The sequence below is a fragment of the Elaeis guineensis genome, chromosome 11, assembly GCF_000442705.2.
Source record: "Elaeis guineensis isolate ETL-2024a chromosome 11, EG11, whole genome shotgun sequence".
Lineage (NCBI taxonomy): Eukaryota > Viridiplantae > Streptophyta > Magnoliopsida > Arecales > Arecaceae > Elaeis > Elaeis guineensis.
The window spans coordinates 111,177,669-111,190,583 of record NC_026003.2 but is presented as its reverse complement, the minus strand read 5'-3'; positions in this window follow the sequence as shown (position 1 = coordinate 111,190,583).

Sequence of the window (12,915 nt, the reverse complement as noted above, 5' to 3'; positions counted from 1 at the left end):
TCCATGTGGGTCTCCCATATCAGATCATTCTCCTAGTGGCATAGCTTAAAATCAATTATTTATACATGATAAAAACTTGAAAAAATTTAAATATAAAAAATTATAATATGTAAAATCAATCAGTCATGGTAGATGATGTGCCTGCCTTAGGATGATATGACTGCTATTGAGATGGAGACGTACCGACATCTCCATGGGGCTCCTCCTATCAGATCGTCCTCCTAATGGCATAGCTTAAAATTAGTTATTTATACATGATAAAAAATTAAAATAAATTAAATATATAAAAAATTATAATATATAAAATCAACATGTCATGGTCGAAGATGATCTGTCTACCTCAGGATGATGTGACAACTGCTGACATAGAGATGTACCAATATCTTCATGTGGGCCTCCCTACGTGATCGGCCTTCTGGTAGCATGTCTGTATCAAACAATATATTAGAGATAATATAATATGGATAAAAATTATATCAATACTAAATAATATATAAAATATAAGATATATGAGTTTTTTTTTAAAAAATTATATATTATTATCTAATATCTGTATCTTTATCAAGAGAATTATCAACATCTTCATCATCATAATCTGTCAATGTATAATATTCTTCTTTATTATTTATGAAGTTGTCATCATTGTCATCATCATCCTCTGACACGATCAAATTTAATTCACTAACATCAACATTATCAGGTTGCACATCATCCCTAATCAGAGAAGATATGCTTTCAATGTCGGCACTATACTATCCCAAGTCATCTGTATTCTATTCTTCCTGAAAGAAATTTTTATCTATTTCTATCTCAGAATAAACATGTATGTCATAAACACCCCTTGATGCAATCCTTTGAACAACATGCCATTCACCTTTATATCTCATATCTTTTAGGTATATTACCAACTTTGTCCGGCTAGCGAGCATGAAAGGATCAGATTGGTACCATATTCTCACAAAATTGACACTTGTGAAGTATGCATCTTTATGAATATCAATCATATTATTGCTGATATCCCACCATTGACATTTAAATAGGTAAACAAATCATTTTGACCTATATCTTAACTGTATAATGTCCATTAGGATACCATAATATTCAATCTCATTATCTCCGTCGATTCCTAACGTCAAAATTCTACTATTTTAAGTCTGTCTCTACATATCAAGATCCCTTATATGAAATCTCATGCCACCAATAATATATGAGCTATAACATGAAACCCTAGAATCGAGGTGGCATGCCAAATCATATGGTTCCTCAGTTGCACCATCTTCTTTATTATAATACGTTAACATCATCTACAACAACATATGTATAAGTTACGATAAATTATTTGTATACATTACATGGAATAAAAAGTTGAATAAAACAGCTATAGTACTTACACGTTGTCTGAATTAAGTTGCGAACTCCCTAAGATGTCATCCCTTGATATCTCTATTATTTTGTCACAATAATATGTCTCTATGCTCTCTATAATAAATACATGCTTATTATTTATTTTACTTCATGAAAAGTATATAATGTTGATTATATAAAAGTACTTACTTCATAAAATGCTAGATTTCTTCACAATTATTTAGTACATAGAAATGATCAGGTCGTGCTCTTCTATGTCCATATATTTATATTTTCTTCCATCAATGGGACGAATATTAATCTTGAAAATAGATAATATAGATTCAATATCGGCCCACTCCCTATCTGCACTACACTCTTCACAATTGAATCGTGTTTCTATACTATCGAGATACATCGAACAGAATATAAAACATGCTGTAGAAATATATGCTTCCATAATTGATCTTTCTGGACGTGCCTTATTTCATACATATTATTTCAACTTATACAAGAATCTACACATACAAAATGATAAAAATAAATAAAAAATATATATAAATAGAATTATAATGATCATAAATTAAGTAAAAAAATTAATTTTTTTATAATATTATTATCTTTCAATAGAATACATCCATCGATACTGAACTGACCTAACAAGCAAAGCCTCCCTTAGAAAGTGAACCATCAAGTGCACCATAATACTAAAAAATAAGGGCGAAAAATTTTTTTTGAGCTTACATAAAATTTGGCCAATGTCTGATTGAAGCTTCTTAAATATATCAACTTGGAGTTTCCGACAATATAATTCTTGAAAGAAAATATCCAATTTAATAAGTGCATTATGTACCTTTAGGATGGAGAAGCCATGCATCACAACGAGTATAAGATGCTGCATCATAACATGAGAGTCATGACTCTTCATATTCGAGATACTACCATCTTTCAAGTTTACATAACTTGAAATATTGAAGGCAAAACCATCAGAAAACTTTGTAATTTTTAACCACTCACAAAATCTTCTTTTCTCATCTCCGTGCAATGTATAACTTACAGTTGGCATTAAAATTTTTTTATCATCATAGGGAATCAAGTGCAACTCATGCCATAATCTCATTCTTTCTAGGTCTAGTCGAGAATTTGGATTATCTTTTATTTTTTCTTGATGTTAAGAAGTGTCCTAATAATATTATCACAAATATTCTTCTCAATATGCATAACATCCAAGTTATGACTTTGTAGGAGATGTTGCCAATAAGATAATTCAAAAAATATATCCTGCTTCATTCAGTTCAACTCTGATTCATTATATTTTCGCTTGTAACTCCCAGAAACTTTGCTGAATTTGACACTGCCAATGGTCTCTAGTTGTGCTAATATGTCATATCCGCTCATCACGTAAGGTGGCCCATTCATCTTTGACTTTTTATTGAAGCACCGATTCTGATAGGTTCTTCAAGAATGATTGGATGGGAAAAACCGATGATGACATATATAGGCAATTTTTTTTTCATGCTATGACAGAACAACTATCACTGGTGCAAATTGGATATGCCAAACATCCTTTTGTGCTCCATCCAGATAGGTTGTCATATGCTAAAAAATTATTAATTATCCACATTATCATCGTATATAATCAAAAAAAAAAATTTATTGACTAAATCGTATGTTACAACATCAATCTCCCAAAGTTCTCTCAATTCATCGATTAAGGGTCGCAGATAAATATCTATCTCATTACCGGGAGCTATAGGTCCAGAAATAAGCAATAATAAAAATATAAATAGCTCTTTTATATATTTTCATGTTGCAACATTATACGAAATTAGCATAACCAGTCACCTACTATAAGCATTGCTCATGATCCCGAATGGATTGAAACCATCGGACGCTAGGTCAAGACGAATATTGCATGGATCACTAGAAAAATGAGGATATTGTTTGTTAAATTTCCTCCAAACTATAGAGTCAGCTGGATGACTAATGATGTTATCCTCATAAATTCTCATCTCATGATACCATCTCATCGACTTAATGGTTCTCGATGACTAATAAAGTCTCTGAAGTCTTGGTGTTAATAAAAAGTATCTCAAAATCTTGTGAGGCCACTTCTTATCTCTTTCAAAATCTTCAACATACCTTGACTCGCCACATTCTGGACAACAATCTAAGTGTTGATGCTCTTTATAAAATAATGCATAATCATTCTCGCATGCATGTATCAGTGCTATCCCAGTCCAAGTTCATGCATATACGTTTTTACCTCTGAATATGATTTTGAAAGTTTTTCACCATCTGGTAAAGCTTCTTTGATTAAATTTAATATATATTCAAAGGACTTTTGACTCCAACCAAATATGATTTCATCGTGGAGAGGCTTTATCAAGTACTCAAACTTCAAAAATTTTTTACAATTTGGATACAATGGCTCCTTGACATCTCTCATGAGTTTTTTAAAATGCCCATCATTTGTATTATCCAAACTGTCAGTAGAGTTATCATGAGTATTTTCGTTGGACATAAAATTATCTCCACATTGAGTAGCATGTGCCTCTTCATATAAATCATCTAACATATCATTGATGCCAATTGATCCAGACAGTTGACCCGCATGTTGGTCTCTTATGTTAGTAGGTCTACATTCTCCATACAAATTTCAAATAGTATACTTTGGATCCATATCTCAATTCAACAAGTGTTCTAATGCTCCATCTATAGGCTGAAAGAAGTTATTATGACGTCTCCGATAAAGAGATTTAATTCTATTGGGATCATTAACTCTCTCTCATGTAAATTTTATAAAATTTCTTATACCTTATCAGTATTCAAGTAAGATGATAGAGCGAACATCCATCCAATGCTTGTTGATATTTTCTATCCATCCATGAGAAATATTCATCATTAAAGTATGTGTTATAAAAAAGACTTTAAAAATGTATGATCCTATCCATTTCAACTCATTATTAATGGGTGTGGTCATATCCCTTTCAAAAAAACAACGATCTTATTACTGTTATTACCCGATATTTTATCTCATTATTATGAAAATTTTGGCAGCATCTCCTCATGGTTCTCCAAGTATACAATGTAAATATGATGTTTATATATCCTATCCAATATACACCCAGAGAACAGAGGAAAGATAATTGCTGAATACCACATAACGAAATAAAACATCAACTATTAACAATAATAAGATTAAAGCTTTTCCAAACTGTACAAAATTGGGGCATCCAAGGGTCGTTCAATATATGAACGACTCTTGAACAGGAATTTAAGGTTCAATACAATTTAACTACCATTTCTGAATATACATACATGGATAGATTCTTAATTTATCAATAAAAGATAACTCTGTATTGAAATTTTTCTATAAATATTTTGATAGAGTTTTCTCTAAAAAATAAAAATTTTTCATATTAAATTATAACAAGCAAAAGCACATAAAACAGCATACAAAATATTTAAATTGTAATAAATAAAAATAATGTACATTGTACCAGTGGAATAATTAAATTAAATATTTTGAAGGACTATAATCAAATTATAAACTTCAGCAGGGACTAAACAGTAACACAAAAAATTTTATATAATAAATTTTACAACAAAGATTAAACTATAAATAATTAAGGACTGAGATCAAATATTACAATCTACAGAGCCTAAAATGCAAAAGTGCTACGTAACCCAAAATCTGAACCCAAAACCAGCACCCTCCTTCCGAAAATCAGGTCTGACAATCGGAGGAAGACCGACCGCCATCCTCTCTACAACCATTTGGCTCAGCTGTCGGCCCAGATCCGCCGCCCATGAAGGAAGAGGGCACAAAATGGCTCAGCTGTCGGCCCAGATCCGCCGCCCATGAAGGAGGAGGGCACAAAACGTGAAGGAGGAACCAGTGGCCTCTTTTTTTTTTGTTGGTTCTTGTTCGGAGAAAATGGAAGATAAGGGGGGAAGCCGCAGGTCACTGCCTCTTGCTCAGATCGCCATCGCCAGCTCTCTAGACGGTGGTCAAAAAAAATTTGTGAGGGAGAAGGAGGAGGGGGGAGGAGACCATGGCAGCGGGAAGGACCATCAATGGGAAGGACTGTCGGTCCCCGATCGGCATCCTCCATCCATGGAGCCAAAAAAGAGAGAGAGAGAGAGGACTCCCTCGTCCACCTCCACCACCCCCCCCCCCCCCCCCCCCCACAAGCATCCACCATTTGCGACCGCATTCCCCATGAACGCCCCCCCTCCCCCCCTCTAGTTCAATCTATGTGGGAAAAGGTCTAACCTTTAAAGCAAAGCAAAGCAAAGCAGAGGCGGCTGACGTGCGATGTGGAGGCGAAGCAGAGCAGAGGAGTTGGTGGTGGGGGCAGCGAGGGCGGCCGTGGCGGCGGTGGCGACGGCAGCAGTGGCGGCGGTGACGATTGACGGCAAGAGAGGGAGTGAGAGAGCCAAGGGAGCGGGAGGGAGAGAGGGAAAGCGAACAACGGGAGATGGGTTCGTTGGGAAAAGGAGGAAGAAATAGGAGGGTGAGATTCAATGGGAGTGGGTTCGGTGGGAGATGAAAACGGACGAGGAAAAGGGTTTTGATGGACAAAAAGACTTCGACGACGCTGATATAGCATTATTTTTTTTTTGCAAACTATTTATCAATGCAAAATTTATGTAGGTAAAAATGATAATTACCCATGCAAATACTGTGCATCGGCAAATGATCTCTTTACCTATGCAACATTTGCGTAGATAAATGATTTGTTTAATTTTTTTATAAATTATTTACCAACACTAAATTTTATATAGATAAATGATATTTTTAGCTATGCAAATTTAGCATCGACAAATATTAAACTATTTATCAATGCTAACATATGTAGATAAACATGACATTTACTTATACAAGTATAGAGCATCGATACTTCAACTCTTTACCTACGCAAAAATTGCATCCATAAATATTTTTATTTTTTATTTTTTTATTTTCATAAAATATTTGCTTTCTCCAACCCAACACAGCAGTGGCAGGATATAGAGACTGTCTCAAGCAAGTTGAGCGAGGGAGAGGTGGCACATGGTGTAAAGCTAGATAGAGCAAAGTAGAAAGAGAGTAGAGGCAGAGGCGGTGGCAGTGGGGATACAAAGATTGTATCGAGTTGGCTAAATTTTTTTTTATTTTTTTTTGAATATGATATAATTTTAAAATTTAAAGTCCACCTTTACCGTTCATTATTTAAATAATTATCGTTAGAGTATCATTACAAAAGATCATCTTGATTTGGTAGCCCTAGCTATGTCGATCAATAAAATTCAATTTCGACAGTCACGAATGATCGTATGATGATCTAATAGATAGAGACCATAGATAGATCCAAAAATTTATAATGATGATCTCGATGATATTTATAGCATATTATCAAAATTTTATTTCAATCAGACATCATTATCATGGTCAATTTAATACAAAATAATTTCGACTATTAAATAAAAAAATGAGTGATCAAAAGGCCAAACAGCATCCAATTAAGATGATCTTTTAGATAAATAATCTTTGCTACTACTTTAATCATTTATACAGTGGTGATCATAAAATCCAAACCATGCATATATGAACCATCCACGTTAAGCAGAACTTATAAAAGCACGAGTATAATTACTCAAGAATTTTAAGAATGAGTATCAAGAAACATATAATTTTGGATCGTTCATATATATGTAGTTTGAATTTTATGATCATCACTATACAAACGATCAAAGTAGTCGCAAGATTTATCTAAAAAATCATCTTAATTGGACACCATTTAGCTTTTTGATCACTCATGTTTCATTTAACAACCCAAATCATTTCGTATTAAATTGATCATGATAACGATATCTGATTGAAGTAAAATTTTGATAGTGTGCTACAAATATCATCAAAATTATTATTGTAAGTTTTTGGATCCATCGATGATATCTATCTATCAGATCATCATATGGTCATTCGTGACCATCGAACTCAAATTTTATTGATCTACATAACTAAGGCTATCGGATTGAGACGATCTTTTGTGACGATATTCTAACAATAATTATTTAGATAATGAATGATGAAGATGAACTTTAAATTTTAAAATATATCGATAAAATTATTTAAATAATGATAAATTATTTTTAAAAAATAAAAAATATTTATCGATGCTAAATTAGCATCGGTAATGAGGTTAATTACTTATGCAAGATTGAAGCATAGGTAATTAGACTTATTGCCTATACAAATTTAACATCAGCAAATGATTTGCCAAAATAAAAAAATTAATAAAAAAATAAACTATTTGCCAATGCTAAATTTGCGTAGGCAATAAGCCTAATTGCCTACGCTTCAATCTTGCGTAGGTAATTAACCTCATTACCTATGCTAATTTAGTATCGATAAATTATTTATAAAAATAAAAAAATTAATAAAAAAATAAATCATTTGTCGATGTTAAATTTGTATAGGTAATAAACCTAATTGTATATGCTTCAAACTTGCGTAGGTAATTAACTCATTGCCTATGCTAATTTAACGTCTGTAAATTATTTACAAAAATAATAAAATTAATAAAAAAATAAATCATCTACCGATGCTAAATGGAATCTGCTACTTTTATATTATTTAAAAACATATTAAAGCTTTTGGTAGGTAAGCTCTATTACATTACTCTCAAAAAAACAAAAAAAAGCAAAAATAGAAGGGAAAAATGGCAAAAGTTCCTGTCCCCAACACCAATCTTCATACAAAATTTTGCTAAATTATAAAAAAATTACAAAAACAGCTACCAAATGAGTTCTGAATGAATTGCAAACTAATGTGGATTAGACTTGTTGCTGCAAAGTGAGAAGGTGTTGATGTGGCTAGAGTGGGATATCAGTTGAGATCGATCTGTGATGTCGAAGGGTACCTACAAAGTAAGTCTACTTTTGTCAGGAGTTATCCGATGTAAAATTTTTTGATATCTAAGTTAGTCAGAGCTTTAGAAATAGTAAAGAGAAAAGATTGCAAGAGTTGGAAGAGCGGAGCAAGAGCTCCTCTCCATTATTTGAGTGATCTGGCTTGCTTACCTTTGGAGTCTCCTTCATACTTCTTTAATTTTATTTGGAGGTTGAGCCCTTAGGCTACTAACCAGAGTTTGTGAGTTTATTAGACCTAGTTCTATAAGCCGTTATGCCATGTTCTAGCTCTTTATTGAGAGAAAAATATTTTCGATCTTTTCTGAATAAAAGTTGTTCATCGTGGATGTCAGGTGCACGCTTCACCCAAGTGGCTGGCCAATTTGACAGTCCCTCAGTTCACAGTTGATGTGATCTCACCACATCATCTTAGTTGCACCTTAATAAAGGATTGATCCCGATCGGTAGATTTCTCTCGCAATACATGCCTCCCACTTTCGAGTTCGAAGTGGCTTTTGGGCTTCGAGCAAAGGAAGTAATTGCATTACTTTTTTCAAGAAAAATTTTTAAGGATCAATGACACATCATTTTCCGACTCATATTGTCTTTATTAGAAAAAGAGCTTAAGGAGTCATAAAATAGGGCTTTTAAGAGATGAAATCCAGAAATTGCCCCTGGACTCACCTAGGACCTGCCATGTGGTAAGCCATAATAAGTTCTGAGGCATGCTTCATGAGTTATTCCATGCGTTTCAATTGAATAAGGGTGCGATAAAAGGCCATGTGGTCCGTCACTCCAAAACTGGCCAAGTGGTAGGGTCTGATGATTTGATGACTGGATCCACACCATCAATGGCCTATATATATAAATAGACCACTTGTCCAATGGAGTTTCCTATCATACTATTTTATTGTAGTAGTGTTGCCCAGCTATGCAACCCAAGAGGGGGGGTGAATTGGGTTTCTAAAAATTTTAAGCCCAACAGATAACTTATGAAGAACAAAATAATGGCTTTAAATCAATATTAATTAACTAAAGCAGTATTGCAAGGATATAAATAAGATAAAGCGATAAAGCACACCACAAACACAAGGATTTATAGTGGTTCGGTGCTAACCTTGCACCTACGTCCACTCCCCAAGATCCCACTTGGGAATTTTAATCCACTATCCTTTGTATTCAACCTGAATACAAAACGTCGGAAACTCCGACACTAGCTATCCCAAGCTAGAATACAGGACGTCGGAAACTCCGACCCTAGCTATCCCAAGCTAGAACACTTGTTTCCCGGGTACAAGCCAACCCAAAACACTCCGATTTCAGGTTCGGATCAACCTTTCCTTGTTTTGGAAATCCTCCAAAAACAAGAGCAAAAATTCACAAAGAGTAAGAATATTTAGAGCACAGATGAATACAAAAACAGCTCCTTAAATGAGCAAATATAACAATAAAAGCTTTACTCAAATGAAGAACCCCTTTTTCAGATTTTCTCAAGATGAATGAACGGTTGAACGCTTGAGAAGAGGTTGATTGTTGATTGAAGATCTCTTGAAAGCTTTGAACGATCTCTAGATCAAGGTTGAAACGATAGGCGTGAAGAATTCTCTCCTTGAAAGATCTTCCTTTTCTCTTTCACAATCTCTCTGGTATATTGTGGATCCTCTCTCTTTTTCTCTATGGATATTTCTTTGATCTCAGGCTTTTTCTTGCAAATTTCGGATCCTCTCTTCTGTTCTTCCCTTTTTCCTCTCTTTTCTTCTCTACTTTGATTTCACGTTTGATCCGCTATTTAATCTGCAATTTCTTTCATCATTTAAAGCATTTTGTAGCATTAGAAGCAAGAGAAAATAATTTAGGCAGATAAAGAGCCGTTAGAGGATTTTTAGGAAGCATAAATGGCAATTAAAACGGGCAAAAAAATAGCCGTTGCTGACATTTCCCGTCGCAGGGGTCGACTCATGAGTCGACTCATGCTTCAGGAGTCGACTCATGAGTCGACTTCTGTTGCAACAAACCAGAAGATCTGATTTCTGGATTTTTCGGCTCAAATCAGCAGAGGTCGACTCATGAGTCGACTCATGCTTTGTGGGTCGACTCATGAGTCGACTCACAGGTCGTGCCAAGCCAAAAATCCAGCGTGCCATGGGAATTTTTTTCGTGCCATTCAGCTCATAGTGCCATGAGTTGACTCATGAGTCGACTCATGCACTTTAAACCTTCATAACTTCAAAAATATTAGTCCAAACACAATGAAATTTTCATCAATAGATTTCAAATCATTTGTTCTACCAAATGGTACTATCAAATCAGGATTTTAGCAAAATTACGATTTTGCCCTTGAAGAGCATAAGGACTTTTTCAATTGTTTGTATCCCTTCAATCTGCTTTGTAATCATCAAAATCAATCTAGGAGCAACAATCTCCCCCTTTTTGATGATGACAAAACATATGAACAAAAATATTTATGTTAATGCATTAATTTCAAAAGAATCCATTATGGGTGTATATGCTTGAAAAGAGTATGATTCTTTTGGCATGTAATATAAATGCAAAAATAGTTTGTCCATTTTCTTAAAGATTTGAAAAGGGTATTAGATCATTTTGAGTTCAAGATATTTCAGAGCAAGAGAAGATAAATAACTTTTTCTATGTATCAGAGCAAAAATAATTTTTACAATGATATCAGAAAAGATTTTATAATGTATCAGAGCAAGAAAATTTTAATGTATCAGAGAAAATTTCATACAGTATTAGAGCAAATGTTATAATATTTTAGAGAAACCTTCACACTGTATCGGATCAAATGTTATCATGTATCAGATCAAGTTGAAAGAAATTGTAGGATGAATCAGAGTAAAACAAATTTCTTATTGATGTCTCAAGGTGAGTAAAATTTCAAAAGCAAGTTTGAATATCAGAGCATATATATAAAAAATACTTATTTGCATTGTACTCATGATTTTGCTTTTGATGGATTAAAGTTCTGTCTGATACCAAATTTCTCTGTCTGATACCAAATTTCGATACCAAAATTTCTCAAAGTTTTGTTTAATCTTTCAATCCTTGTTTTTGTCTAATTTCTCCAATATTTATTTAATTTTTTCAATATTTGTTTTAATTTAATTTCTCCCCCTTTTTCTCATAATTTAGGGTTTTGCTTTTTGTCTAATTTCAATTTTTGTTTAATTTTAATTTCTCCCCCTTTTTGACATCATCAAACATAGTTAACTCTTTCTTTTCCTTTTCTGAAAAATATTCTTTAATTTCTTCCTCTTTAGAGTTTTTCACAGATGTTTGCTCCCCCTTAATATAGCAATTATCAATAGCAAACAACAATAAGGAGAAGATAATATTTCAACAGATGTATCGGAGACCAAAATATAATCATTACAAAGAGGTAGAAAGATGATTCCATTAATATCATAATTGTTTCAAAACATAAAATTCAATCAGCTAAATGTCAATACATGGCCCCAAGGTATAGATCCTAGAACAAGATACTAACTCCTAGAACCTAGTAAAGATCAAGATAAGTCAATGATCAAGACAAATCATGGATCGGAGTCATCAGATATGGTATGAGAAGATGATGGATCAGAAGTGCGTCCTCTACCCCGTCTGCCTCTGCCACGAGTGGAGGTGATGGCACGAGCAGGAGAACGAGATGAACTAGGTGGTTGAGAATGCTGAGATACTAGGGCTGATACCATGAGTCTGATAGAATCAAGTACGTTCAGTGCTCTGGAAACAGATTGAAGTAGAGCAGTGAACTGGGTGGTAGCATGCTCATTCGATCCTCTGATCTCTTTCCTCAGTAGCTCATATCCACTTTCTAATGCTCCTCTGAGCCTGCCAGCCTCTGCAGTGAGGTCTGTGACCTCAATGGTAGACTCCTGTGGCTGGGGATGGGCCAATGCAAGGACTTGCCCCTGCAAGTCAAGAACTCTGCCAGTAAGTCTCCAGACTGTATCCTCAAGCTGCTGTATCCTGACGGACTGATCTGAAATCATCTGAAATATAGTGGAGATGTGGGGAGTAATGGTCTGATCAGAAGAAGTAGCTCCAGGTGCAAAAGAAGTACTACTCCACTGGCTAGACAACAAAGAAGCCACACGCTGAGATATATGCTCGATCTGATCGTCAGCCAGTCTGAACTCTGATGGAGATGCTCTGCTCTCTAGCTGATACACTGGTGTGGGCATCCTAGTAAACTCAGAAGGGCCAGCCTCAGTATCATGAATGAACTGGGTATCTGGTGAAGCTGCCCTGAAATCATGTACAGGAGAAGATGGACCTTCTTCTACTCTGCCTTCAGTTCTGTCTTCAGCTCTTTCCTCAGCTCTCTCCTCAGCTCTTTCTTCAGAGCCCTTGATCCAACCACCAACAGTCTTTGTAATTCCCATTCGGTGTAGGCTGTGTTGGTTGAAAGTGTCCACATGTGAGAGCTTGGTAGGTGTCTCCCCCTCACAGCTAACTCCAAACCTCCTAAAAACTCTAGTAAGGGCCATACCATAAGGCAAGTGTGCCTTGGATCTGTTCAAAGTTTCTCTCATGGCCTCTATCATAAGTGTAGGGAGGTTTAGGGGGGTCTGAGTGATGATATGAAACATGACACATACATCTCTGCCAGATAGTAAGTCATGTCTACCACTCCTAGGAAAGAATAGTTTTGTC